The sequence below is a fragment of the Odocoileus virginianus genome, chromosome 7 (assembly GCF_023699985.2).
Source record: "Odocoileus virginianus isolate 20LAN1187 ecotype Illinois chromosome 7, Ovbor_1.2, whole genome shotgun sequence".
Taxonomy (NCBI): Eukaryota; Metazoa; Chordata; class Mammalia; order Artiodactyla; family Cervidae; genus Odocoileus; species Odocoileus virginianus.
In genome coordinates, this window is record NC_069680.1 from 63,891,558 (window position 1) to 63,915,132 (window position 23,575).

At 35.8% G+C, this 23,575-nt stretch overlaps 1 protein-coding gene and 1 non-coding gene across 5 annotated transcripts in view; one reads left to right on the top strand and one right to left on the bottom strand.

The window, feature by feature from the left end:
- The window catches only part of ADK (adenosine kinase), a 533,995-nt gene that overhangs the window by 196,910 nt on the left and 313,510 nt on the right, over positions 1-23,575 (top strand). The gene's annotated exons all lie outside the window — the stretch shown is intronic.
- On the bottom strand, positions 22,477-22,583 carry LOC139036153 (U6 spliceosomal RNA). Its single transcript, XR_011488885.1, has one exon. It is a non-coding gene; the product is annotated as a U6 spliceosomal RNA (small nuclear RNA).

Sequence of the window (23,575 nt, forward strand, 5' to 3'; positions counted from 1 at the left end):
CCTTTTCTGGGTTATCATAATAAATAACTTCAATCAGATCATCCCTATAGTGGTATTTTCTCAATAAATTAGATTACACTTTCTGTACTTAAGTGTCTGTTTCCACTTTTTATTCATAAAGCTTCATTAAGTTTTTGTTTATTTATCCTTGTCATACTATTTACTTATGTGAGAGAGCTTATTAACTACACACTTGGAAATATTACTGTATATTCCATCTTAAAATCATGTGAAATGGCAAATAAGCGTATAATACATTTTCATTATCTTTAGCTATCAGAAGAGTGCAAGTTAAAAACATGAGAAGCGTTGCACATCTTTAATTAGCTAAAATTTTTAAGTGACGACAGTAGCAAATCCTGATGAGCATACAGAAGAACTGACTCTCTCATACATTGCTAGTGGGAATATAGAATGACACAGCCACTCTGGTAACAGCTTGACATTTCTTTTAAAATTGAACATATATTTTCATGACTCAGCAGTCACATTCCTGAGCATTTGTCATAGAGAAATGAAACTTATGTTCCTGCAAAGACTTCCTACACTATATTCATAGCACTTTGTTATTGCCCCAAACTGGAAACAATCCAAATAACTTTTATCAAATGAATGGCTAAATTGTGATACATCTCTACCATGAAATACTACTCAGCTTTAAAAAGGAATAAAATATTGCTACAGACAACAATTTGCATGGATTTCAAGGGGGGCGGTCACACTGAATGTAAAAAGCCAGTTGCAAATGGTTATATTCTATGTGATTCCAATTATATAATATCCTTGGAATTAAAAAAAATATAGTTTTGGAATATATTAAAGTGTCAAGAGGTTTAGGGATGAAGGTGAAGGATAGTGTAAATAGAATTTTCACAAAAAAGCTGTCTTGGTGGTGATGGAACTGTTCTATATCTTGATTGTGGTAGCAGTTGCACAAATCTGTACACTGTTAAGAGTTTATAGACTGTACACATACTCACACAAACAGGAATGTGTGTGAAACCTAGTGAAATATTAATAGGATCTGTAGTTTAGTATTGTACCAGTGTCAAGTTCCTGGATTTGAAAATGAGCTATGGTTATATAATACATCATCTTTAGGGAAAACTGGGTGATGATAGTGTAGGAGCCTTTTATACTATTTTTTGCAATTTCTTGTGAATCTGAAATTAGTATTTGGTTATTCAGTATGTTTTATTTATTGACATTCTTTTATATCTTGTGTCCAAACTGATTCTTCACTACAGAATAATCCCATAATATGTGCTTTAAAATGTCTTTTAAGTTAGGGCTTAAAAGACTATGAAACTAATTGTATGAAATTTAATTTTGTAAAGTGTTTCCCTTGTCTGTTTTAAACCTTGTCACAGAATTTCAAGGTTGCAAATATAAATAAAATAATTTCATTTTTAAATGATCTACTTTATAGACTAAGTTAGAGAACACTCATGATTTCTTCAGAAAACTAGGTTGTAAATTAAAACCTTTGATGGTCACTCATCTCATTGGTATAACTCTATAATCTTTCGTACTTGTAGCATTCTTTTTGTTTGTTTGACCTGTTTGTGCCCATTTTTTGAATCTCAGCTTAAATGTGACTTTCTTGTGGACGTCTTTCTTACTCTGACACTCTTCTTTCAAACTCTTTGTTTCTACTCAGATATATGCTTCTATGCCAAGTTGAATTCATTTTACATATGTACAGAGTGACCAAATAATGGGAAAGTTAATCAACCAACAGTGTCATTCGGTATAAAATTTTGGAGTACATCCTAAATCTTAAATATATTAATAAATTATTGAAAAGATGAGACCACCCAAGCTATTCTAGTGATACTTAACAGAGATGTATTTGTAACTGGTAGAAGAAGAATCACTCCCCGAGTGTAAGATCAGTTGCTGTTCATTTTTATTCAGCTCAAGATAAATCACTTTTTTCAGATTTTACAGATTTTCCCTTTTTCTGAAAAAATGATATATTAAAGTGAAAGTTTCTTTACTATATCAATGTATATATACATTCTTCCTTTATAATACTTATATATTGAAGGAACCCAGAGGTCAACAGTAAGTCTTGTCTGCTCTCTTTTTTATTTCAATGTTATTTCTAATGAGTTGATGAAATTCCCTTCTGTTTTGAAGGACCATTTTTCACCTGCATATGAGAAAATTTAAACTATTTGAGCTGGTATTAACATATTGTTAATATAAATTGTCTATGATAAAAAAGTATTTGTCAATTTATATTTATTAAGTAAAATTTTAGGATTCAGATCTACTGACCAGAAAAAAAATAGTGTTTTTTGGTATGATGAAAAAGGTATATGATAATGGTTAATTATCTAAGGAAATGTTTTCAATGTTTCATCATGTGTCAGAATTTTGCACTGTTTATATTTTATGAGGAAAAACTTGGTTACTTCCCTATATTCTCATACACTTTTTGACACTTTGACAAGTATGATAGTTTTTATTTCTGCACCTAGTGACTTTTCATTCTAAAAATATTGTTTGAACCAGGTTTCAGAAGATGTATTCTGGTTCCTAGTTTGGGAACTCTATTACTATTCAAAACTGTAAGCATTTTCATCTTTTATGAAAATGAGGGCCTATGTACCATTTGTTTTGATAAAGTGAGTAGAAATATGGATTATTCTGGGAAGTCTAGAATATATAATTTTATTGTATATATCTAGGTACATAGATTTAAAGACCAGCGGATCAAAATAGAGTCAAGAAATAGATACACATAACACTGGAAATTCAGGAAGAATATATATAAAACTGGCAGCTAGTGGAGGAAAACTAAGAAATTACTATTTGTGGGAGAATTTTTTTCTACTCATGTGGTTTCTTACTGTTTTAATTACTTTTATGACACACTATGTATTATGAATTTTAAGTATGTACATAATTTTGAAAAATTAAAATGTGTCAGATTTTTGTAGGAGCAATTTTTAATCAATATTTAATTGTCCATTTGTTAATTACACCAGGATTAGTATGATATGTAGAACATTGGACACTGTCTTTCAAATGGTTTTTTAAAAAACAATACAACCTTCTTCCATAAGAAATATTTCTTAATAAACTATTCATTAGACATATACCATTATCCTTTATGTCAGAAATTTAAAATAAGAAAAATTTTATGGCTTGCCTGAATGATGAACATTTGTCCTCATTTTCTTGTGCTCTGGCCTTTGTGATATTCAAAGGTATAGTTCCCAGGTGGCGCTAGTGGTAAAGAACCTGCCTGAAAATGCAGGGAACATAAGAGATGTGGGTTCTATCCCTGGAGGAGGCCATGGCAACACACTCCAGTATTCTTGCCTGGAGAATCACATGGAGAGAGGACCCTGGTGGGCTATAGTCCAATGGTTTCAAAGAGTTGGACACGATTGAAGTGACTTAGTGTGCACACACATGACCTTTGTGATATCCAAAGTTACAGTTATTTTTTTTCTTCCTTTTATAGTATACTAACACAACTATATTTGATGCAATGTCCTAATTTCATTTCTTTAACATTTAAATTTTAATTTTTATCATCCTTTTGCCAAGATTTCTTATACTTGCCATACTATATTGTGTACATTGAAATAATTTTTGAAATCATTACTTTTGCTTCTCACTGTCTCTGGTTTTGTTTTGCTATCTGTGGCCTCTTCAGAGTTTTATATATAGTTGGATTTACTTATTGGAAAATCTACCATGTGTTAGCTCTCCTAATAGTCCCCCATGTCATGCAGCTCCTTATATAATACAAATAACTATTTTTGGGGTTTTGTATATTTATTTATTTGACTGTCATTTTATTGAAAATTGTTTGATAATTGTTTACTTATGAACTTCCTTAGTACAGAAAAATGCAATGCAAGACTAGCATGCTCAGTTTGTGCTATTATAGTTAATTATTGCTATATGGGTATTTTCAAATTTTAAAAGACTCAGAGAAGAGTAAAACATATACTTAGCACAAATATTAGCACTCCTTGGTACCTTTAAAACTGTGCTTTAACTCTTTAAACCTTTGTTCTCGTGCTACTTAAAAAAATAATTTTATTGAGGTATAGTCCGTCTAGTATACTTTTAATCATTTAAAGGGTACAGTTGCATGGTTTTCCCTATATTCACAAATATGTGTGGCTACCACCAGTGGCAATTTTGGTACATTTTTATTACCTCAAAAAGAAACCCCATACTCTAGCTATCACTCTCTGGTTTTCATTCATGTGTTTTCCACATGAATTTTGGAGTCAGCTTGCACATTTCTACAAAAAAATACTGCTTGGACTCTGATTAGGATCAGTGTGGGTATTACTGGCCATATTAACTGTGTGAAGCCTTCTGACTCTGAAAAAATGGGATGTTTTTTCATTTATTTATTAAAATCTTTCAAAAGTGTTTTATAGTTTTCAGAAGTTTTTCATGTTAAAAGAAAGTATTTCCAAATATATTTTATTAAAAAAAAATAATTCGTTTCTGGCTGTGCTGGGTCTCTGTTGCTGTGTGCAAGCTTTCTCCAGTTGCGGCAAGTGGGGGCTGCTTTTCATTGCAGTGCCTGGGCTTTTCATTGTGGCGGTTTCTCTTGCTATGGAGCACAGGTGCTAGGTGCGTGGGCTTGAGTAGCTGCTGCTTGTGGGCTCAGTAGCTGTGCCTCGAGGGACCTAGAGCATGGGCTCAGTAATTGGGATCATGGGCTTAGTTGCTCCCGAGCGTGTGGGAATTTCCCAGAAGAGGGATAAAACCCATGTTCCCTGCATTGGCCAGCAGATTCTTAATGACTGGACCACCGAGGAAGTCCATATTTTTTCATTTTGGTGTTATTGTAAATTGAATTACTTTTTAAATTTCATTTTTCAGTTCATTGCAAGTGTATAGAGATAGAATTCATTATTTAAATATTGATCTTATTTCCCATAGCTTTTCTGAACTCATTTCTAATATTTCTGAACTAAATTCTGATATTTTTCAGTGAATTCCCTACGGTTTTCAGTGTACTAAATATGTTATCTATTAGTTTGGCCAAAAAGTTCATTTGAGTGTTCCAAAAGATGGTACAGAAAAACCGAAACAAACTTTTTGGTCAACACAATATACTTTTACTTCTTCCTTTCCAGTTTGGAACCCATTTGTTTATTTGTTTGTTTTGCCTAATTGCCTTAACTAGTGCCTCTTTGTTGTTGTTTAGTAGCTAAGTTGTGTCTGACTCTTGTGACCCTATGAACTGCAGCACCCTAGTCTTCTCTGTCCTTTACTGTCTCCCTGAGTTTGCTCAAACTCATGTCCATTGAGTCATGGATGTCATCCAACCATCCCATCCTCTGTTGCCCACTTCTCCTCTTGCCCTCAGTCTTTCCCAGCATCAGGGTCTTTTCCAATGAGTCAGCTGTTCACATCAGGTGGCTAAAGTATTGAAGCTTCAGCTTCAGTGTCAGTCTTTGCAATGAATATTCAGGATTGATTTCCTATAGGAGTGACTGGTTTGATCTCCTTGCTGCCCAAGGGACTCTGAGGGGTCGTCTCCAGCACCACAGTTTGAAAGCATCAATTCTTCGGCACTCAGCCTTCTTCATGGTCCAGCTCTCACAACCATACATGTCTATTGGAAAAACCATAGCTTTGACTGTACGGGCCTTTGTCAACAAAGTGATGTCTCTGCTTTTTCATACACTGTCTAGGTTTGTCATAGTTATTCTTCCAAGGTGCAAGCATCTTTTAATTTTGTGGTTGTAGTCACCATCTGTATTGATTCTGGAGCTCAAGAAAGTGAAATCTGACACTGTTTCCACGTTTTCCCCATCTGTTTTCCATTAAGCGATAGGACCAGATGCCATGATCTTTGTTTTTGAATGTTGAGTTTTAAGCCAGCTTTTTTACTCTTTTCTTTCTCCTTCATCAAGAAGCTCGTTAGTTCCTCTTCACTTTCTGCCATTAAAGTGGTATCATCTAGGTATCTGAGGTTGTTGATATTTCTCCCAGCAATCTTGATTCCAGCTTGTGCTTCATCCAGCCTGGGATTTCAAATGATACACTCTGCATGTAAGTTAAATAAGCAGGCTTCTAGTATAATGTTGAAGAGAAGTGATGAGAGTAGACATCCTTGTGTTGTTCCTTGTTTGAGGGTCAAAGTATCCTGTCATTAACAATGATGTTTACTGTGTATTTTTCTTAAATGCTCTTTGTCATCTTCAGGAAGTTCCTGTCTATTACTAGTTTGTTGAATCTGTTTAACTTGAAACAGTGTTAGATTTGCCAGGTGCTTTTTCTGCATTTGTTGTCATAAGCATATGAGTTTTGTTTTCTATACTGTTGATATGATATATAAAATTAGTTGATTTTGAGATGTTAAGCCAATCTTGCATTCCTGGGATTAAATCTCATTGATCATATTATATAATTCTTTTTTATACACTGCTGGATTTGCTTTTGCTAATATTTTACTGGGGATTTTTATGTCATATTCATAACAGGTATTGGTCTGTAATTACCTTATCTTATTTCTGTCTGTGATTTGATATCATGGTAGTACTGCCTCCATAAAATGAACTGGGGTTTGTTTCTTTTTCTGTTTTTTTGGAAGAATCTGTGGAGAATTGTTTTTAATTCTTCTTTAAATATTTGTTAGAATTCAGTGGTAAAGTCATCTGATCTTTCGTTTGTGGGTAGTTTTTGATTCCTAATTCCTTCACTAGTTGTATTGGTTTCTAAAGATTATGTGTTTGTTCTTGAGTCAGTTTCAGTAGTTTGTTGTCATTCTGTTCATTGTATCACCCATCTTATCTGAGTTACCTAATTAATTTTTATGTCTTTTTTCATTACAATAGCCATTTCAGGTCTCTTCTGGATATCTGCATGACACATCACTTCCCACACTTTTACATTCAGTCTGTTTGTAAAGTTTGATGTAAGGTGTGTTTCTTCTAGACACACTTAAGTATTTCTATATAAAAGTATCAGAACTATTGATATGAAAATGTGAGATTTGTCTCATTATTTTATTTCCATGAATCGGTATACTATTTCCACAAATTGTTTTCTACTTTTTCTGTAAAACTCAGCTTGTTTTTACTAAGGCCTTCGATGAAACATTTAATAAGATTTAAGTTTCATTGCATTTTGAAAGGTATGTTATTTTTTGAGTTGTAAATTCATTTCCCTTATTTTCATGTCTTGAAATCAATTAAAAAATAATGATCTGTAGTTTCCTAAACACTGGATTTTTATTATATTGAATAATGAGTATAATAGTTATATCTTATAATGTGATCTTCTCGCATGGAGAAATACTATAATGTTAAATATAATCATTTTTTAGTTGAATTTTGTGTCATTTAGATTTTTCTCTGATAGTTTAAATTTTTATATTGACTGTTGCTTATTGATAAATGCTTTTAAGTCATAGTAGTGTGTAATTTTAACATGGATTGGCCTCATCCAATGTAATTGTTTTTGTTGTTGACTAATGTCTCTGCTTTTTATTTATTTATTTAAAAAATTTTTTTCCTTTTTTTAAATTTATTAGTTGGAGGTAAATTACTTTACAGTATTGTAGTGGTTTTTGTCATACATTGACATGAATCAGCCATGGATTTACATGTGTTCCCTATCCTGATCCCCCTCCCACAATGTAATTGTTTAATTAGCTTGTAGTTAATGCAAGCTAGTCTAAATTTTCACTGATTTCCAGTCCTAATCAGTTGACTTCTGAGATACATTTCTTACATTTTTTTTTCTTTAAAAAAATATTAAAAAGTGAGATGAGAACACTAAAATCACTTAAATACAAATTATAAAAGTTTCATAATGTTTTAAAGAAGCAATCTTGTTTTTGAAATGTCTATTTAATTTTGTGTATAGAGTTCCTTAGGGATTAAAAAAATAGTTTTTCTGGATTACATACATAAAAATGTATGGAGAAGAAGTAAGACTTTATAAACACTGTTAGTCATTCTACATTAAAAAAGGTTTTCATTTTTCAAAAAACCCTCACTTTAAAACAGTGGTCAAAATATGTATTCAGCAAATTAGTGTAAGAATTGTAATGCAGGCAAGTAAACCTTGGGCTTTTTTAGTTTTTCTGATTACCAGTGTTAAGCAGAAGTTTCATATGGGATTAGGAAAAAATGAACTCATCATTCTCTTGAGCATCTGGAGTAAGTTTACTGCCAGAGGCAAGCTCGTAATTTCTATATTCTTATCCATACAGCAAATCCTATGCTGCCCTGAAATGAATCACATGCACAGCTTCATTGACTCTCACAGAAATATTCTAGTGCCTATGTGAGTTTTTTTAGCTGGAAAAATTGTATCTCTGGGCCTCATACAATTCCTTTATAAGTAGTAAAGATACCCCTATAACACAGTTCCTTCAGCCTTAGTATGCTTTGATAATTATCCATGGAGTCCTAAAATAGGTATGAAAAGAATTATTGTTTTTAAATGAATGACATCTCTTATCAAAAACATGATGAACTTTAACTCTTTTATGGCTATTTAGAGCTGAAGATGTTATTTGTATAGTCTTATGGAAAACTTTATAAACATCTGGGATGATAGAAACAGTCAAAAGCCTGATGGGAACTCACAAAGTAGAACATCTACTCCATGCTCTGCCAGCAAGTAGCTGAGTGATCTTGGGCAAGTGATTCAACTATTTAATAATTTAATAATACTTCATAATTAATTAGATATGATTAGTGTGGGGGAATTAACAAGATGGTGCCAGTCAGGCTCTGTTGCCCCACACTCTCATGCCCTCTCGCCCCATATTCTGGAAGCAATGACTTTGCACAGCTGTGTAACAGCTGAGATCATTTGTAACACTGCACCTGTGTATCACAAGGTACTCCCTTGGTCACAGGGGCCTTGTGCCGTATGCCTGTATGAGCTTCATCATGAAAGCCCTGGCTACTGCTGCATCAGGGCTGCATTGGAGCTACATCATAGTTATGTTATATGGGACTATATTTTTGCTACGTTATAGTTATGTTATGGTTATGTTATGGCTGCTGCATCAGCCAGGAGAGAGGCTGTGTTATGGCGGCTGTGCCAGCCAGGAGAGAATAAATGTGTCTGTAGTTCCTGGGCTTCCCTGGTGGCTCAGCTGGTAAAGAATCTGCCTGCAATGCAGGAGATCCTGGTATGATTGGGTTGGGAAGATCCCTTGGAGAAGGGATAGGGTACCTACTCCAGTATTCTTAGGCCTCAGTGGTGGCTCAGATGGTGTGGAATCCTCCTGCAATGTGGTAGAGCTGGGTTCAATCCCTGGGTTGGGAAGATCCCCTGGAGGAGGACATGGCAACCCACTCCAGTATTCTTGCCTGAATCATCCCCATGGACAGAGGAGCCTGGCGGGCTACAGTCCATGCGGTCGCAAAGAGTTGGACACTACTGAGCAGCTCAGCACAGCAGCAGTTCCTGCGTCTCCTCTAGTGTTCTTCCAGCCTCTTGGCACCGACCTCACCTACCCTGGGTTCAGTGAACAGTGCACACAGTGTGAACAGCAAGACAACTGGTGCTGTGAACAGGATCAGCAAGATAATTATAAATTAAATAATTATTTTAGACTTGATTTCTGTGGTCCATATAGCTCCTGAATTTCATGGCATTGCTCCATTTTCTTTTATATTGTTTCTTAATCTCAGTAAAAGCCACTATTATATTGACAGGAAAGATCTATTTGCAGTTAAAACTTGAGTTACTAGGTATATTATTGCTTCTCGTTTTTCATCCACTGCTTCCATTTTGTGTGATTATGTTTACAATATGCATTTTAATGCATTTGTTTAAGTCCAAGCAGAACACTGCAGTAACTAAAATTTCACTACAACTTGCAGTTGCCTGGCATCAAGAGAGTTATACAATTTATTGAGAAATGCTGGGCTGTATGAATCAGAAGTTGGATTCAAGTTTTCCAGGAGAAATATCAGTAACCTCAGACATGCAGATGACACCACTCTTATGACAGAAAGCAAAGAGGAATTAAAGAGCCTCTTGATGAAGGTGAAAGAGGAGAGTGAAAAAACTGGCTTAAAAACTCAACATTCAGAAAACCTAAGATCATGGCATCTGCTCCCATCGCTTCATGGCAAATAGATAGGGAAACAATGGAAACAGTGACAGATTTTATTTTCTTGGGCTCCAACATCGCTGCAGACGGTGACTGCAGCCATGAAATCAAAAGATGCTTGCTCCTTGGAAGAAAAGCAATGACAAACCTAGACCTCATGTTATAAAGCAGAAACATTACTTTGCTGACAAAGGTCCCCTAGTCAAAGCTATGATTTTTCTAGTAGTCGTGTATGGATGTGACAGTTGGACCATGAAGAATGCTGAGAGCTGGAGAATTGATACTTTTGAATTGTGGTGTTGGAGAAGACACTTGAGAGTCCCTTGGACTGCGAGGAAATCAAACCAGTCAATCTTAAAGGAAATCAGCCCTGAATATTCATTGGGAGGACTGATGATGAAGCTGAAGCTCCAATACTTTGACCACCTGATGTGAAGAACTGACTTATTAGAAAAGACCCTGATGCTGGGAATGACTGAAGGCAGGAGGAGAATGGGACAACAGAGGATGAGATGGTTGGGTGATATCACTGACTCGATGGACATAAGTTTGAGCAAGCTCCGGGAGATGGTGGTGGGCAGGGTATCCTGGTGTGCTGCAGTCCATGGGGTTGCAAAGAGTTGGACATCACTGAGCGACTGAACAACAACATTGCTAGCGTGGGGGAAAATTCAGAATTCATAGTAGTTTCTCTTTTTTTCCACGGCCATATGTGGGATTTTTGTTCCCTGACCAGAGATTGAAGCGTAAAGTCTAATCACTGGACTGCCAGGCATGAGTATAGCTTTCCCACCATCATAATGTCCACAAATTGTAGACCAAGACATAATAAGTCAAGGACTGTCTGTATTACTATAGTAATGAATAATCTTTCACTTTGGAGTAGCTACCGCATGTAGATTGGTTTCTAAATTTTGGAATTACTGTCCTCTGATGCTCTTCGCTGGCACTAGTAGCATCCTGTCCTTACTGCATTGTCCCCTGAGGACTGGTGCTCAAAAAGGCAGCACTAAGATATTTCTCTTGCTGCCATTTTTGCCATGAGTAATAAATTATCTTTGTCTTGATCTGGAGGTCTCATGTCCTTCTGTCATTGTGTGTGTGTGTGTGTGTGTGTGTGTTTGTGTGTGTATGCATGCACATGCTTGGATATAGAAAAAGGGAGGAAGATGAATAGGCAAACACTGGCTGACTACTTTGTTAGCATGTACCTACAGTTAAATAGCAGACCCTTGATAGTTTTTGAGTTAATAGCTGTTTATAGAAGAAGTGCAGGGTCTCATGGTTAGTAAGTAGCAGACCTGTAGTTTGAACTGAGGCAGTTTTTAGAGGTAGATAATATAACCAGAAAATATTGTGCTAATGGCTAGAATTTGATGAAAGCAAACAAATACATATTTTATATCACATTTGCATACTTTTACCTTTGACTCTCCCTTTGATAGCTCAGTCGGTAAAGAATCCACCTGCAATGCAGGAGACCCCAGTTCAATTCCTGGGTTGGGAAGATCCACTGGAAAAGGGATAGGCTACCCACTCCAGTATTCTTGGGCTTCCCTTGTGGCTTAGCTGGTAAAGAATCTGCCTGCAGTATGGGATACCTGGGTTCGATCCCTGGGTTGGGAAGATCCCTTGGGGAAGGGAAAGGCTACCCACTCCAGTATTCTCGACTGGAGAATTCCACCAACTCTATAGTCCATGGGGTAGCAAAGAGTCGGACACAACTGAGCAACTTTTACTTTCACTTTCACTTTTCACCGTTGACTCATGAGCAGTCTGAATGTTTTCTTCCTCATCCCCATACGTTGCATTAAAAAATGTGATAGGCTGTGGCTGGAATAGCTCAGGATGAAATTCTTTTTATAGCAATATAGGTTTTGTAAATTAGAACACATTGAAAAATAAAAGTACAATGACCTTGAATGAAAATTGTGGGAATTTCCTGGCAGTCCAGTGGTTAGGACTCTGTGCTTCCAATGAAGGGGACATGGTTTTGATCCCTGCTTGAACAACTAAGATCTTGCATGCCATGAACCTGGCCAAAAAAAAAATTAGAGAGTATCTTTATGCTTGTTATGGAATTACCGTGAGATAATATCCACAAATATTGATTTTAAGTGACACTCCTTATGTGATATTTGGGGTATTATTAATCCTATGTTTTGAGGAATAATTTGTAATGTAAGTTATAGAACATTTTAGAAAAATCCCCAGATTCAGCATTAGCATAGGCTTCTAAAACTAAGCATGATGCATTGAACAATTGATTTAACATTATCTGTGTCTAACCTATGGGTCATTTATTTCAGATTTCATTGTGAGATATATATGTGAAGATTGTTTGTGAGCAAAAGAGTATTGTTTTTTCTATTTTGAGAATCTCTACAAAAGCATACAGATTACTTGCATATGAATATGGTTTTATTTTCAAACCCTTTCACAATATATGCAATATGTTTCACATTATATATATTACAGTTCATAGTAAGAGATAAGAAACAGACTAAAGCTTCCTCCCTCAGAGTAAAGAATTCTCTATCTTATGTTTGGCTGCAGGAGAAAGACAAAGATGTTTTTGTTTTAACTAAGCTGTCATCAACAAATACTTATTTTATCTGTACAGATCCATATATAAATATAGCCATATTTTCTAAGTATAGTGAAACTATTAATTATGAAAAAATTTGATCAAGAAATGCAATTTATAAATACTGTCCAGTTGTTTGTGATATTCTGAAACCTAGTTATTTGAAATTGCATATCATGTGAGAAGAAATCTGGATGATTTCTGTATAAGCAATGTGTTGGCAGTGGTGTTCAGTTACTAAGTTGTGTCTGACTCTGCAACCACATGGACGTCACACACCAAGCTCTTCTGTACTCCACTGTCTCCTAGAGTTTGCTCAGATTCATGTCCTTTGAGTTGATGATGCTATCTAACTCTCATCCTCTCATACCCGCTGCTTCTGTTGCCTTTAGACTTTACTAGCATCAGGGTCTTTTTCAGTGAGTGGCCTCTTTGCATCAGGTGGCCATAGTTTTGAGATTTCAGCATCAGTCCTTCCAATGAATATTCAGGGTTGATTTACTTTAGAATTGACTGGTTTGATCTCCTTGCTGTCCCGGGGGCTCTCAAAAGTCTTCTCCAGCACCACAATTCGAAAGCATCAATTCTTCGGTGCTCAGCCTTCTTTATGGTCCAATTCTCACATCCATACACGAATACTGGAAAAACCATAACTTTGATTATATGGATCTTTGTTGGCAAAGTGGTATCTTTGCTTTTTAATATGCTGTCTAGGCTTGTCACGGGGGCTTTTCTAGTGGGTCAGTGGTAAAGAATCCACTTGCAATGCAGGAGACACAGGTTTGACCCCTGGGTCGCATAGGTTCCCTGGAGAAGGAAATGGCAATCCACTCCACTATTTGTGCTTGGGAAATCCCAAGAGGAGCCTGGCGGCCTACAGTCCATGGGATTGCAAAAGAGTTGGATACGACTTAGAAACTAAACAATGACTTCTGGGTTTGTCATAGCTTTCTTTCCAAGAACCAAGGTTTTTTTTTTTTTTTTTTTTGCATGAACAACAAGGTAATTTATTAAGGCAAATTCTTCATCCCCTCAAGATATTGTGGGTGGAATGATTTTTGAATTAACCTAATCAAGATGAGAGGCAAGACAATTTCATTGAGAATTCGCACATCTATCATAGTAAAGAGAATTGACTCAACAGACAACTGAAAGTGGAGACTAGGTCTCCTGAAGTGTAACAGCTGGAACTTAATTGTAGTTACATATTTTAAAAAGCAAACATACTGAATGGTATGACTAGGCTTGTTACACTAGTTTAAAACTAGGCCACGTACTGGCACTGCATTTTGCGTGTTCTAGAGTTGGTCATTTAAAAGAGTGAATAATAAATATGTGGGCTCCACGTCTGACCCACAGAACGTCCACCTCAAATTTTCTTGTTCTGTGTAAAATATCCACTGTTTATGTACTATCAAAGTTTTATTTGGGCTCCATTATTAAGTCAAAAGAATGTAAATAGTCATATTATACTAAGCTAATGACTTGCATATTTCCATATGGATGAATGTCAGTATATCTAAATAGGAAATAAATAGCAATCCGGTCTACCTATATAAAAGAAAAATAGAATATCTCAATATAGATTTGCATACTCATTACTGTAGAAGAGGTATGCAGGTTTTAAGGTTTCATAATCAGTTGTCAGAAAAATAGCAGTTATTCCTTCAATATCTCAATATAGATTTGCATACTCATCACTGTAGAAGAGGTATGCAGGTTTTAAGGTTTCATAATCAGTTGTCAGAAAAATAGCAGTTATTCCTTCAATATCTCATTAGCATCGGACTCAAATTATTTTTAGATTACATAATTTAGAAGACATTACAACCCCACTAAGAATTTGTAATTATTCTGAGATGATTCCATCATTAACCCTAGAATCACTATCAGAAAGAGTAACAATGTGATAAAGGAAAAAAGCTAATCAACATGACTAAAAATATGCTTACTTACAGAAGAACAATCTGGTCATCTGGAAAAATCCCAGCTACAACCTGTGAACACTCCCATGTGTGAGACTGGCCAAGGCACATGATTTCTAGGCAGGAAAGCCGTGAGATCAGGCTGAATTGAGGCTGTCCCTAAGGAGTAGCCTATAAACTTCCAAACTGACCTTGGGCAGCATAATTGGTCCCATTTTCTCTAAAGCAGTTTCGTGCTCTTCTTCCCACATCAACCCAAAGTTTGCTAAAGAGCATATTGGAGCAGAAGTGGATATTCTAGCACACTCTTATTGCTGTATTACATTCGAAGACAAGAACATCCCACCCACAACAGTGTTGTTCCTAGAAGCAGGGCGGGAGTAGTGGTAGTTTAGAAAAGAGACTATTTATTAATTGTACAATTAATAAAAAAGTGAAAACATTTCAAGATCTACAATAAGCCTGTATCCAAAGGAGTCTGTTTTGTCAGTGATGCTGGACTTGGAATTCTGTTTCTCTTCACTTTCTACCTTTAGAGTAGTGTCATCTGCATATCTGAGGTTATTGATATTTCCCCCAACAATCTTGATTCCAGTGATGAGGAGAAATTTCTATAAAACCATGCTCTTTGTACATAGGCAGAGTAACTCAGTTTTCCAAACTAAGTTGCGCCCTGAAACTTTTCTTTCCTTTTTTTAATTGAGTTATTAATTTACAATGTTGTGTTAGTTTCAGGTGCACATCAAAATGGCTACATATATAAAATATATTTATTATATATATTTTTCTTTTTTAGATTCTTTTCCATTATACAGGATATAGCTCTCTGTGTTATACAGTAGATCCTTGTTGTTTGCTTGTTTCTATGTAGTTGTGTATAGACGCTAATTCCAAACTCTTGATTTATCCTGTTGGTGACCATAAGCTTATTTTCTATGTTTGTGTGTCTATTTCTGTTTTGTAAGTACGTTCATTTGTATCATTTTTTAAAATTCCACAAATAAGTGACATCATATGATATTTGCTTTCCTCTGTCTGACTTACTTCCTGGACATTTAGGGTACTTCCACATCTTGTTAGTTGCTCACTCATGTCTGACTCTTTGCAACCCCGTGGATTGTAACTCGCCAGGCTTCTCTGTCCATGAAATTCTTTAGGCAAGAAGACTGGAGTGAGTAGCCATTCCCTTCTCCTGGGATTCGTCCAACCCAGGGATTGAACGTGGGTCTCCTGTATTGCGGGCAAATTCTTGAATGTCTGAGCCACCCTTAGTTACTCTCAATAGTGCTACTGTGAGCATAGCGGTGTTTAAGTAAGAGTTTTCCTAGATATATTCCCAGGAGTAGGATTGCAGAATTATATGCAACTCTATTCTTAGTTTTTTAAGGAACCATTATAATGTTCCCCATTACATGTTAAGTGGCTGTACCAATTTACATTCCCAGCAACAGTGTAGGTGGTGAAACTTCTTTTCAGTTGTTTAATTTGCTTTTGTGGTCTCTCTTATTTTCTCTAGATTTTATGTTAATAATTTTTTCCTATCCTCACATCTACCCAATCTCTTATCCCTCTACCAGGAGATACCTTTCCAGCTTCTCAACTAAGCAACTCTTGGCTTTCAAGAAGTGTTTTCAGTGTCTTGTTGCATAGTCACACTTAACTACATATATATCTTTATTGTTTCTATCTAATATTTGAGAATTAGTTATTCCCCTTTCATTTTATATCTAACATCTTTCATTTGTGCTTTTGTTCTCATCCTTGAGTCTACCCTCAAATCTTAGCCCCTCCCTGGTCTTCACTATCTTTGTTATAAATGTGCTTAATTTCTCTCCCATCCCAATATAAAATAAGAAAATCTCTCTCCAACATCTGCCTTATCTTATCTAGTTTCCTTTTCAGTTGAAGTTCTTGAAAATGTAGTCTGTACTTCTTTATCTCTTCATTGTTCTTAGCACTTCTCTGAAATTCAGGTAGTAGGAGCCACTTGATTATGATTTGGTCATCCAATCCACTGAACCCTTTCCAGTCCTCATCTCATTTGACTCATTTATCAGTGTTGACCCTACCACCAGTTTGAAGCTTTCTTCCTCTCTGGCTTCGCTTCAGTGATACTTGTTCCTCAGATTTTCTTTCTTTTCTGGTTCCTCTCCCTCCTTTTTCATAGCTGGATCTTCTTTTAATTCCTGCAGTGTTTCTTTCCTTCTCCTTTAAATCTTTACCCACTATTTTCTCTTGGGTTCTTATAGCCCCTTAACAAATGAATTCCAGCTCATTTTCTGATATATTCTGACACTAAGCTGGAGTGTCACAGGCACTGTTTGTGATTTCCTCTCCTTTATCTGCTTGGCAGTCTTGGAAAGTCTCCCATGGGTTTCACTGTCCCCCTCTGTTTTTCTCTGATACTCCTTCTTCCCTTACTCTCGTTTGTTCTTTTCTCAGTTATAGGGTGATTTCCCTCTGTTCTCGCTACAGCTGTTTGTCTTTCCACCAATTTGTCTTCCACAGAGCTGCTGAAAACCCTAATAAAAGACAAATTCTGTGATGTTGCTTCTTTAGAATGCTTCAGTGGGTAACGTTAACAGTTAGGATAAAGAGTCTTTCCTTTTTTTATGTGTTCTTTTTTCACTGAAGTAAAATCCACATAACATAGAATGAATCATTTAAAGTGTACAATTCAGTAGAATTTACTTAATTCACAGTACTGTGCAACCATACTCCGTGTCTAGTTCTAGGATGTGTTTTATCACTCCAAGTGGAAACCCCAGAATGAAAGCGGTCATTCCTCATTCCTTCATGTCAGCCCCTGACAACCACAGATAGATTATCTGTTACAATGAATTTGCCATTTCTGAATGTTTCATGTAAATGAAATCATTGCTTTATATGACCTTTTTTATTTGGCTTCTTTTACTTATACGTAATAGTATTTTTGTGATTTGTGTAGATTGTCATATGTATTAGCACTTGATTCCTTTCTGTAACTGAATAATAATTCCATTATATGTCTGTATCCTGTGATCTATTCATGAGTTTATGAACAGTTAGGTTGTCCACAGAGTTTGAATGTGTCTTTTTTATTCATCTGAGTATATACCTGCAGGGATTTAATTGATGGTTCGTATGGTAAATCTGTGCTTCTCGAGGAACTACCAAACTCTTTCTACCAAACAGTGGCAGCAACAATGTACATTCTCACCAGAAATATATTAAGGGTTCCAATTTGTACAGATCCTTGCCAGAATTTATCCCCTCACTCTTTCTTTTTTTAAAAATTATAACCAATCTTGTACATACAGTGGTATTTCACCACTGTGTTATTTCCCTAATGATTAATGGTATTGAACATCTTTTTATGCACTTGTTGGCCATTTATATATTTTCTTTGGGGTAATTATTAGGCTGATTGTCTTTTTTTTTTTTAACATTTATTTTTATTTATTTGGCTACATAGAGTCTTAGTTGTGGCATGTGGGATCTAGTTCCCTAACCAGGGATCGAACCCAGCCCCCCTGTATCAGGAGCACAGAGTCTTAGCCACTGGACCACCAGGGAATTCCCCTGATTGTCTTTTGTTTTTAACTCAGAAATACCTTTTAAATGATCAGATCCAAGATATTTCTGGATTTAATGATCATCAAAGAAGAGTTTACCTTTTGACCTTAGAAGTTCTTTATTATCATGGTCTCATTTTAAATGGGACTTCCCTGGTGGCTGAAATAATAAAGAATCTGCCAGCAATGCAGGAGACCCCAGTTCTATCCCTGGATGGGAAAGATCCCCTGGAGAAGAGAATGGCCTGCCCAATCCGATATTCTTGTCTGGAGAATTCGATCGACAGCGGAGCCTGGCAGGCTATAGTTTATGCCTCACAAAGGATCAAAAACGACTGAGCAACTATCACTTTATCATTTTTTTTTCACTTTATCATTTTAAATAGTTGCTTGAATATTACCAGAACTTCTGGACTGTTTGTCCTTAAAATGCAGCAAATTGTTTTTTAATCTTAATACTAAAATATCCAGTACTTTTTGAAAATTTCAATATAGAATATTTCCACCTAGCACTTCTTCATACCCTAATGAGCAGTTACGAAAAGGGTATAATTTTCTTTATCTATTAACCAGCAGTCATTGATTAATGCTGCAGTAATTGCTGATGTTCTCTGTTGTTTACTACATTCTCTTTTTATTTTATTTATTTATTTATTTTTTTGTATGTTTTTTTTTTAAATTTTTTTCCATTTATTTTTATTTTTAAAAAATATTGTTTGCTTTCTTGTGAGTATGTAATAAACATATACCAGGTTAATGTTTCAGCTGACTGTCAGGTATAAATGTGAATATAAGGTATAAGTGTGTTTTTTGCAGTCATTCTTATGTGAATATAAGAATATTTGATTAATATTTTTGAAGACCATATAGAGTAATTTTGAGGTAATTTGAAAATAAGCTTGTATTTATTATCATGGAGATATGCTAAACTGTTGAGGGTACCTTAACTGATTGTCTAGTATTTTAAATCATATTGTTTGCTTTTCAGGCAACAGATCATGATGAAAAGTTAATTCACAATGAAATGTATATATTAGCAATTGTAACTTTTTGATTTGGCAAGGAAAAATTATAATCTGAAGTTTTATCTACCACCACCACTCCAAAGATAGTCAGTTTCCCTTAAGTTTCTGAATGTTTCAGATTAGATTTCTGACATCCACATTTTCAAAGATCGTATATTTATTTTAACTTGTATTCTGATAGAACTGAAAGGTTTAGCCATAATGCTAAATGTATGAAAGAGATTAGGTTTTACAAGAGAATTCATATTATCCCTTAATGTTTTTTATGTTACCTCCAAATTTTTCAAAGATGGAACAAACCTGAAATCTACTACTTTCCAAGGGCTTCATAGGTGGTGCTAGTGGTGAAAAATTCACCTGCCAATGCAGGAGACCTTAGGGATGCAGATTCGATCCCTGGGTCAGGAAGATCCCCTGGAGGAGGTAATGGCACCCTACTCCAGTATTCTTGCCTGGAGAATCCCATGGACAGAGGAGCCTGGTGAGCTATGGTCCATAGGGTCACACAGAGTGAGACACGACTGATGTGACTTTGCACTTGCACGCACTTTGCAAATGACAGGTTTTTACACACAACATTGTTCTGCTTTATCTAAAGAGCTTACTTTACAAGCTTAATTTGAGTGTCTGTTCTCTGTCACTGCATGTAATTTCTGGAGACTAATTACATCTTTTTGTTTGTTTTGTGTTTTTTGGTTTGTGGTTTTTGTTTAATTACATCTTTTAATAAGGTATGTTTCATAGCTCTCAGGGAATTTTCAGCATGTACCAATTATTTCTTAGAAATGGGCAATAAATTATTTGGAAACAAATATTCCATTTTTTTCTACTTTGGCTAGAAACCGATTCTCTGAATAATAGACTTTCTTGGGTGTCTGTTAATTGGTAAGTTTTGGTATCAGTTGACTCCTGGGATTCTATAAAGTGTAGTTGTTAAAAGATAACTTAATGAAGAATTATAATTCTTTAAATAGTAGTTGCCTATATTTCATACTGTATTTTTTGTTATTAAGTGTCCCATGATCATTTGTTAACTAAGTTCTTAACTTATCTAATAAATGGGACATTTATGATCAGTCAGTCAGTTCATTCTCTCAGTTGTGTCCAACTCTTTGCGACTCCATGGGCTGCAGCATGCCAGGCTACCTTGCCCATCACCATCTCCTGGTGCTTACTTAAACTCATGTCCATTGAGTCAGTGATGCTATCCAACCATCTCATCCACTGTTGTCCCCTTCTCCTCCTGCCTTCAATCTTTCCCAGCATCAGGGTCTTTTCCAGTGAGTCATCTCTTCACATCAGGTGGCCAAAGTATTGGAGCTTCAATTATTCCATGTCCAGGCTAACTGGTGCTTCTTGACCTGTATATAGATTTCTCATGAGGCACACAAGGTGGTCTGGTATTCCCATCTCTTGAAGATTTTTCCAGAGTTTGTTGTGATCCACACAGTCAAAGGCTTTGGCATAGTCAGTAAAACAGAAGTAGATGTTTTTCTCGAACTCTCTTGCTTTTTCTATGATTCATGGGATGTTGGCAATTTGTTCTCTGGTTCCTGTGCCTTTTCTATATCCAGCTTGAGCATCGGGAAGTTCTCGGTTCACATACTTTTGAAACCTTGCTTGGAGAATTTTGAGCATTACTTTGCTCGTGTGTGAGATGACTGCGATTGTGTGGTAGTTTGGGCATTCTTTGTCATTGCCTTTCTTTGGGATTGGAATGAAAACTGACCTTTTCCAGTCCTGTGGCCACTGCTGAGTTTTTCAGATTTGCTGGCATATTGAGTGCAGCACTTTCACAGCATCATCTTTTAGAATTCCAGCTCAACTGAAATTCCATCACATCCACTAGCTTTGTTTGTAGTGATGCTTCCTAAGGCTCACTTGACTTCACAGTCCAGAATGTCTGGCTGTAGGTGAGTGATCACACATCCTGGTTATCTGGGTTATAAAGATCTTTTTTGTATAGTTCTTCTATGTACTCTTTGTATTTTAATAAAAATCCCATTCATATTTAAGTGAATATTCTACAACACTTAACAATGTTAGTTATTTTTTGTTCTTGCTTTCCTCAGAATAATGATGATATTCAGTCACAGCATGATTTTGTACATATGCTTCAGATCCTTTTATACTGAGTCATCAGGCATCTATTGAATAATTAGTATTTCTTAATAACATTGTTTTAGAATATTTTTTTTTACTTTTAAAGTACTTTCAAATCATATACCTTTTTTATTTTTCATTTATTTTTATTAGTTGGAGGCTAATTACAATATTGTAGTGGTTTCTGCCATATATTGACATGAATCAGCCATGAATTTACATGTGTTCCCCATCCTGAACCCCCCTCCCACCTCCCTCCCCATCCCATCCCTCTGGGTCATCCCAGTGTACCAGCCCTGAGCACTTGTCTCGTGCATCCAACCTGGACTGGCGACCTGTTTCACACTTGATAATATACATGTTTCGATGCTATTCTCTCAGATCATCCCCCATCACCTTCTCCCATAGAGTCCAAAAGTTTGTTCTATGCATCTATATCTCTTTCAGTCTTGCATATAGGAGTATCATTACTATCTTTCTAAATTCCATATATATGCGTTAGTATACTGTATCGGTGTTTATCTTTCTGGCTTACTTCACTCTGTATAATGGGCTTCAGTTTCATCCATGTCATTAGAACTGATTCAAATGTATTCTTTTTAATGGCTGAGTAATATTGCATGAGGTATATGTACCATAGCTTTCTAATCCATTCGTCTGCTGATGGGCATCTGGGTTGCTTCCATGTGCTGGCTATTATAAACAGAGCTGTGATGAACATTAGGGTACATGTGCCTCTTTCAGTTCTGGTTTCCTTGGTGTATATGCCCAGGAGTGGGGTTGCTGGGTCATATGGCAGTTCTATTTCCAGTTTTTTAAGAAATCTCCACACTGTTCTCTATAGCGGCTGTACTAGTTTGCATTCCCACCAACAGTGTAAGAGGGTTCCCTTTTCTCCACACCCTGTCCAGCATTTATTGCTTGTAGGCTTCTGGATAGCAGCCATCCTGACTGGAGTGTAATGGTACCTCATTGTGGTTTTGATTTGCATTTCTCTGATAATGAGTGATGTTGAACATCTTTTCATGTGTCTGTTAGACATCTGTATGTCTTCTTTGGAGAAATGTCTGTTTAGTTCTTTGGCCCATTTTTTTATTGGGTCATTTATTTTTCTGGAATTGAGCTGCAGGAGTTGCTTGTATATTTTTGAGATTAATCCTTTGTTGCTTCATTTGCTATTATTTTCTCCCATTCTGAAGGCTGTCTTAAAAATATGGAACACTTCACGAATTTGCATGTCATCCTTGCGCAGGGGCCATGCTAATCTTCTCTGTATCGTTCCAGTTTTAGTATATGTGTTGCCAAAGCAAGCACCTTACTTTTTTAAGAAATAAAATTTTTTATGAGTATCTTAGTAATTTCAGTTCAAGGTAATAATAGTAGGCATTATTTGAAAAACGGTGTAAAATGTTGTGAAATGGTGATGCTGTCCTAACATACCTTTTCAAGAAAATTTTAACATTTCCCCTCTTTTGGCAATCATTTTAAAAACTGTATATATCCTATTGATCAAGCAGAAGCAGGAAAAATGCGCATTTTAATCTTTTCTTTTTGTGTTTTTGAAGTCTAAAGGAGTTTAAATGAATTTTCTTGTGACTTGTAAAGATCTGTCTACAGTTTCCCAACCAGAAGGTAAGGGATGATTTCACTGTTATAAACCATACATCATCCCCTTTCAGAGTTTGTTGAACTTGATTCTTTTTAAATAATTCTCTATTATGTCAGTGCTGTAAATTGTCATCCCTTACAGTTCTATATATGAGATCTGTGACTCATTTTCTGTGATGATACAGAATTTTCCTAGCCCTTGTACCTCTACGTGTCACTGTCCCCAAATCTGGTATTTCACTGCCCTTAGTGCATTTGAGTACACTTAATTTTCTGTCAAACTTACATAAACACGTTCTCTTGCTTTTTATGTTTTTTTATTTCTCCATGCTTAGCCACCAACCCTAGGTCAGTTTAACTTAGTATCTGCCAGTCTATTTCTTGGTATTGAGATTGCTGGATGCAAATCACAGCACTATTATATGCATGGATCCTATTTCAAATTCCTCCTCTCCAAACCCACACTTAGCTCTTTCTGTAGTATTTTTGGAAATGGTAGCTCTTCTTTTTAGAAATTCTAATGAAAATTAGTGTTAAAGTATTATTTAATTTATGTAAATACTTCATTATTCATCTACTTGGAGGATACTGAATTCTAGCATAGGAATACATTTTAGAAAGTTGATGAATAGTTGACCCTGAACATTTAGCAGTCAGGTTTGCCAACCCTGCACCTGTAATTTTATAGTTCACTCTCT